Source organism: Nelumbo nucifera, chromosome 2, assembly GCF_055504915.1.
Source record: "Nelumbo nucifera cultivar China Antique chromosome 2, China Antique-T2T, whole genome shotgun sequence".
NCBI classification, from domain to species: domain Eukaryota; kingdom Viridiplantae; phylum Streptophyta; class Magnoliopsida; order Proteales; family Nelumbonaceae; genus Nelumbo; species Nelumbo nucifera.
The window spans coordinates 77,925,050-77,931,623 of NC_142650.1; positions in this window are offsets into that span (position 1 = coordinate 77,925,050).

Genomic DNA, 6,574 nt, shown 5'->3' on the forward strand with positions numbered 1-6,574 from the left:
GGGGTCAAAACCTGGGTATGTTGGGACAGTTTGAGAATTCATCTGAGTGGGTGATCATAGTGATAGGATCAGCCCCTTTGTCGAACAAAGGTAATGATCGGGGATGCACTCTCTCTGATGGAAACCAAGACTGCCGGCAACCGATTTCAATCATTGAGATTTGTTGTGCAAAATATATTTTATATGAGATATAAAAGTATATATATATATATATATTACGGTTTCTGATTGTTTAAAAAAGGTTTTAATTCCCAGGATCCATGTGAGTAGAGAGTGCAGCACTGTTCCTTGCAGCCGAGGGAGAGATCCTCTCTTGTCAAGCAGTGTTTGATCATTATGGGCTAAGAGGTTAAGTGTAAGACCATTGAGGGTAATACCTGATGGGCTAATCTTGCATCTACCCACAGTCCCTGGGTGTTACAAGGTGGCTTGGCCCAGGGACCACTTAGAGTAAGTGTTGGGCCCATAGAGCCCATGTGATGGGTTTCATGGGGTGCACTACCCATAACCGTGTATTCGGCCAGGCCTTGCAACAAAAGCTGGGCTGAACCCATGTGGTTGATGTGTAGATCAATGTTTTGGTCCCATGCCATACAAGGAAGCCCAACTGGGCAGTAGTTTGGAAGGCTAAGTGAGCACATAATCTTATTGGGCCTAAAGTCCATTTCAAACTGGGCTGATTTGATCAGTTAAATAAGGGGCGAATTCTGAGATTAGATTAGCATATAGGATTGGGTCTTAACCCTATCCACTCAGAGAGTCCAGATCAAAATGAGATTCAGACCTGGAAACCTCCTAATGAGATTAGGAGAAGGCTGATCCAATCTGCAGATAAGATAAGGGTTTACCCTTATCACTTAAAGGGAATTCTGATCCAAATATGATTTGGATCAGCAACTCCTAATGGGATTAGGAGCTGATCTCTTTAAGGTTATAAAAGAAGGATGCGGCAGCAATTTTTTTAACACACTTCACATCCTGTCTTCAGTGCTGAAATCACAAAAGAGAGAATTCATCTTTACTACGCAATATCTCTCTTGTCGCCTCCTTCTTGCCGCCGCCATTTCTGCTAGTTTGATCTCCTCTTGCCAGTAGGAGAGATCAAGATTGGATCTTGATATCAGTACTTTGTGAAAGGGCTGATTGGAAGTAGTGCTCACGTGCCATCCAGCTGATTCTTGCGAAGGATCTAGTTCTTGTGAAGAACACTGTTGATTCTGCTCCATCCTGCACTACGCCATCTTCAGTGGGAGCAGTTTTTGGTTCCTTCCTTGGGCGTGAACACCTCTATTGGGAAATATTATTTTTTCGTATCAGGTATATCCCTCTCCTATTGCTTTTGTTTAGATATGATTCGGTTCTTGGTTCAAGATTTATCCTTCAAAAATATGTTTTTTCTAAAATAGGGAATTCGATTCCTAGTGGAGATGGGAGAAATTTTTGAAATTCACCCATTCTGTTCTGCAAGATCCGGGCGTCCATAGGATGGATCTCCCATCCCTTCAGTGGTATCAGATCCCAGGTTCAAATCTTGAACCAATATAGTTTAGATCTGAACCTGCGCAAATGGACAGAAGGTCTTCTACCCAATTTGCGCAGATTGGTCTTTTTGGGAATTTGTTCCCAAATTGATGGGCGAATGATCTAAAATTAAATTTTATATAAATATGATTATTACTTAGAATTGTTCTTTATGATTTTCTTAATTTATGGGCTGTTCGTACAAGAGGAGATTGAAATCTTGATTGGCATAGGGAACCTGCGATTTTGTAGCTTTTGAATTATTTTATTACATTTAGTCTGTAAAATAACTTTTTTTTTTATTTTTAGACTGAATGTATAGGTATTCAATCTGATGTAATTTTAATAGAAATTACGTTTTCTATTTTTTTTATTTTGGATCGAAGATGGCGGCGCAAGGAAGGAGATTTCGTAGATAAGAGAATCGCTATCTGCGATTTGCAGTTTATGAAACTGCGAACTGTGATCTAACCTCTGTTTTGCAAGATGGATTGTGCGAACAACCCTATTTGACTGATTCTTGATTTCTTTAATTAGTAATTAATTTTAGATTATTTTCTTGAATTAAATATTTAATTAAAGATCAAACCCTAGACCCATTCGAACCAGATTGGTCCAAACTGGTTGGACCGAATCTAGGGTTCGATCAAGGTTGAATGTCAGCCCTAATCTTTCCCACTAATGGACCTGAGGTTTGATAATTAATTAATTTTTTAATTCGGCCCAACCTGTAAGGCCCAGTTTAAGTTGTTAAAACTACTAAAAGCCCACTTCGCGGATAAAGCTATATGGGTCGAACTGATCAACCCTAATTCGGCCCATACACCTAGATAATATTAATGGTTAATATTATGATTTAAAATAGGCTTTAAATGGGCTTTACAGATATTTAATTGATTGGATCAATTCTTCCCTGCATGTGATGTATGTGTGATGTGCTACGTTCGTGGGCCATAAGTGCTTGGCCCATGCAGATTTGATAGTGGCTCTTGCACACACCATGGCTGAATGCACATCATTGCCATGGTGTCCCTGCTAGTCATTGGATGACCTCCCTCAGTGGTGGGCCCCACAACCCTGAAAAGGGTATGTGCGGAACCCTAGACCAAAAATATGGCTTTATGAAAGTTAGTGGGAGCCACTTTGGTTTGACCTAAATTTAAACTAGGGCGCATTTTTCGTTCCCTCCAGCAAATATGGGTGCATATGATACGGAGATTCATGTGATGAACTCTCTAAAGGCCTTCCATCATTAGCATGAGGACGGGTCCTTCAGTAATGAGGAAACGCCCCAGAAAATGGGCTATCCATTTGCTGTTGGGCTTGTCTGAGTGTTTCATAGGATGATAGAGGTGTCATAGACCGATGTGAAAGGGGCTTCACCAGAAAATGGGAACTCTCTCACGGTACCTTGGCATTCACGAAAGTGATGGGTGAACAATCACTGGGCAGAAAGGTTTACCTGAAAACGGCTCTAAACCTTGTCTGACAGAGGCCAAAGGGAAAGCTCATATGATGAGTGGATATGATCCTTCACAGAAAGGTGGTGGGGTTTTGCAGCTGAAACAGTTGGCTCCATGCACCCTATGTGATTTCCCACATTTCCAGAGACAAGTCATTGTCTCCGTCACTGAGATAGGAGGGAAATCTCAGAGATGAATAAATGGGAATAGAACATAGATTAAAAGCCATATCTATGTAATGAACATGAATCAAATTAGGTTGTGGACTAATGTTTGTTGTTTTATTAGAAAATGGAAAATGGACAATTTGCAAAGCTTCTTGACGACAACAAGCTTAAGAGCCCGAACTATGCCGACTGGTACCATAACCTCATCCTGGTCATAACATCTAAAAAAGTGGATAAGGTAGTTAAGAATCCTGCCCCAGAGCGTCCGGGTGATAGGGCTTCTGAGGCTGGAAGGAGGGAATTCCAAGATTGGGAGGATAAAAACTCCCTAGCCCGCTGCTATGTCATTGCCTCCCTAGACAATCCGATATAGAGGCAATTCAATCAGATTGAACTAGCCAAGTACATATTGGATAGTTTAAAGACAATGTACGAAGAGCAGAATCGTTCTACTCGACAGAAGGTCTTTAAGCAGTTCATGACCGCTCAAATGTCCAAGGGGCAACAGGTTCATGACCAATGTCTTCGGATGATGGGTTATATCAACGAACTTGAAGCCCTTGAATCCGGGCTAGATCTTGGCACGCAAGTGGTGAAGGGATGAGAGATCCATCCCATGGACGCCCAAAGATTGTGGAATAAGGGGGCAAATTTCAAAAATTTCTCTTCCTTCAACTGGGAATCGCATTCCCTATTTAGAAAATCATATTTTCAAGGATCATTCTTGAACCATAAACTGAACCAAATCTGAACCAAAAAGAGTAGGAGAGGATTATACCTGATACGGAGAAATAGAGTCTTCCAATGGAGGTGTTCACGCCCAAGGAAGGATCCAAAATCTACTCCCACTGAAGATGACACAGTGCAGGATGGAGCAGAATCAGCAATCTTCTTCTCCAAGAACTCTGTCCTTCGCAAGAAGCAGCAGGATGGCACGTGAGCACAGCTTCCTATAAATTCTTCCTCCAAGTACTGATGTCAAGATCAAATCATGACTTCTCCCACTGGTGGAGATCGAACTGGCAAAACAGGGCGGCAAGAACAGGGAGGCGGCAAGAAAGAAAATCTGATTGTGTGTCTCCTAAAGGCTGCCGCCCCCTCCTTCTTTTGTTAACCTAAAAGATCAGCTCCTAATCCAATTAGGAGCTGCTTATCCAAATCATATTTGGATAAGACCCCTTTTAGGTGATAGGGATAAACCCTTATCTTATCTGGAGATTAGATTAGCTTTATCCTAATCTCATTAGGAGGTTTCTAGATCTGAATCACATTCAGATCTGGACTCTATGAGTGGATAGGGTCAAGACCCTATCCTATCTACTAATCCATCTCAGAATTCGCCCCTTTATTAACTAATAAAATAGCCCAGTTCGAAATGGGCTTTAGGCCCATTAAGATTATGTGCTCACTTAACCTACCTAACTACTGCCCAGTTGGGCTTCCTTGTATGGCATGGGACCCAAGCATTGATATACACATCAGCCACATGGGTTCGGCCCAGCCTTTGTTGCAAGGCCTGGCCAAATACACTGTTATGGACAGTGCACCCCCTGAAACCCATCAAATAGGCTCTATGGGCCCAACACTTACCCTAAGTGGTCCCTGGGCCAAACCACCTTGTAACACCCAGGGACTGTGGGCAGATGCAAGATTAGCCCATCAGGTATTATCCTCAATGGTCTTACACTTAACCTCTCAGCCCATAATGATCATACACTGCCCAACAAGAGAAGACCTCTCCCTCGGCTGCAATGAACAGTGTTGCACTCTCTACTTATATGGATCCCGGGAATTAAAACCTTCTTGCAAACATTTTAGAAACCATAATATATATACTTTTATATCTCATATAAAATATACTTTGCAAAACAAATCTCAACGGTTGAAATCGGATGCCGACAGTCTTGGTTTCCATCAGTAAGAGTGCATCCCCGATCACTACCTTTGTCCGACAAAGGGGCTGATCCTGTCACTATGATCACCCATACAGATGAATTCTTAGACTGTCCTAACATACCCAGGTTTTGACCCCTGCTAAGGATCTCACTGAATGGTACATCAAAGACAGCCCAATCCGACACGTAGTGCAGTATCATAATTGAGTCTAGGGGTCGGGGTTAACTTTCCAGTTTTGCCCATCAATCTCCAAGGTCCAGGGCAATACAGGAAATCTGGTCCAATTCAAAGATTCAATTGATCCTACACTGTATGTGCCTAGGGTCTCACCCTGGCAGTTGAGACAGGCCACCCCAACCGACTTGGTGGCACCACAGTGTCAATCTTGTCAAGAGAGGTCTCCCAGACCGATCCACTGGCTGTGAACATTCTAAACTAACACGATTCTCATTATGTGTCCAGTTTAAGGGTATTACACAGAAACATACCAAGGGAACATGAATCAAATATACACTTTTATTTATTTACAATAAACTCATAAAGTACATCATTCTGATTGATGCTAAGGGCATACAAAACTGTCTAACAGCTTCCACTTGCACTTAGGTCCAATCAGGTACTAGCCGGAGTCCCGTGCTTTCCACATGTTTCTCAAACACTTTCTGTGATAGTGGCTTCGTCAATGGGTCTGCTACATTTTTCGCTGATGCTACCTTCTGAATCAGGACGTCCCCTCTACCAACAATCTCCCGCAGTACGTGGTACTTCCTCTCAATGTGCTTCGACTTCGAGTGAGCTCGCGGATCCTTAGCCTGAGCAATGGCTCCATTGTTGTCACACAACAATGGGATGGGTGATGTGCTGGATGGAACTACTCCCAACTCGTGAACGAATTTCTTCATTCAGACGGCTTCTTTGGCAGCCTCACTTGCGGTTATGTACTTGGCCTCGGTCGTGGAGTCTGCAGTGGACCCCTGTTTGCCGCTTTTCTAGCAAACAACACACGATCCTATCGTGAAAACATATCTACCTGTAGACTTTCTATCATCTGGGTCCGACTGGAAATCGGCATCTGTATACCCTTGGATCTGTAGTGAGCTACCGTCGAATACTAGACAAAATTCTTTTGTCATTCAAAGGTACTTAAGTATGTTTTTCACAGCAGTCCAATGCTCCTACCCTGGGTTGGCCTGAAATTTGCTTACTACACTCACTGCCTGAGCTATGTCAGTACGAGTGCTCAGCATGGCATACATGATGCTCCCTACAGTAGAGGCACAAAGAACATCTTTCATGCCATCAATGTCCTCAGAAGTCTTGGGAGACATCTTCTTGGAGAGAGTGACTCCGTGCCTAAAAGGAACATTTCCTTTCTTGAGTTTTCCATGTTGTATCTCTTGACTATTTTGTCAATGTAAGCAGATTGGGATAATCCTATTATCCGCTTTGATCTATCTCTATAGAGTCGAAGACCTAGTATATAGGAGGCTTCTCCAAGATCTTTCATGGAGAATTGTTGTGATAGCC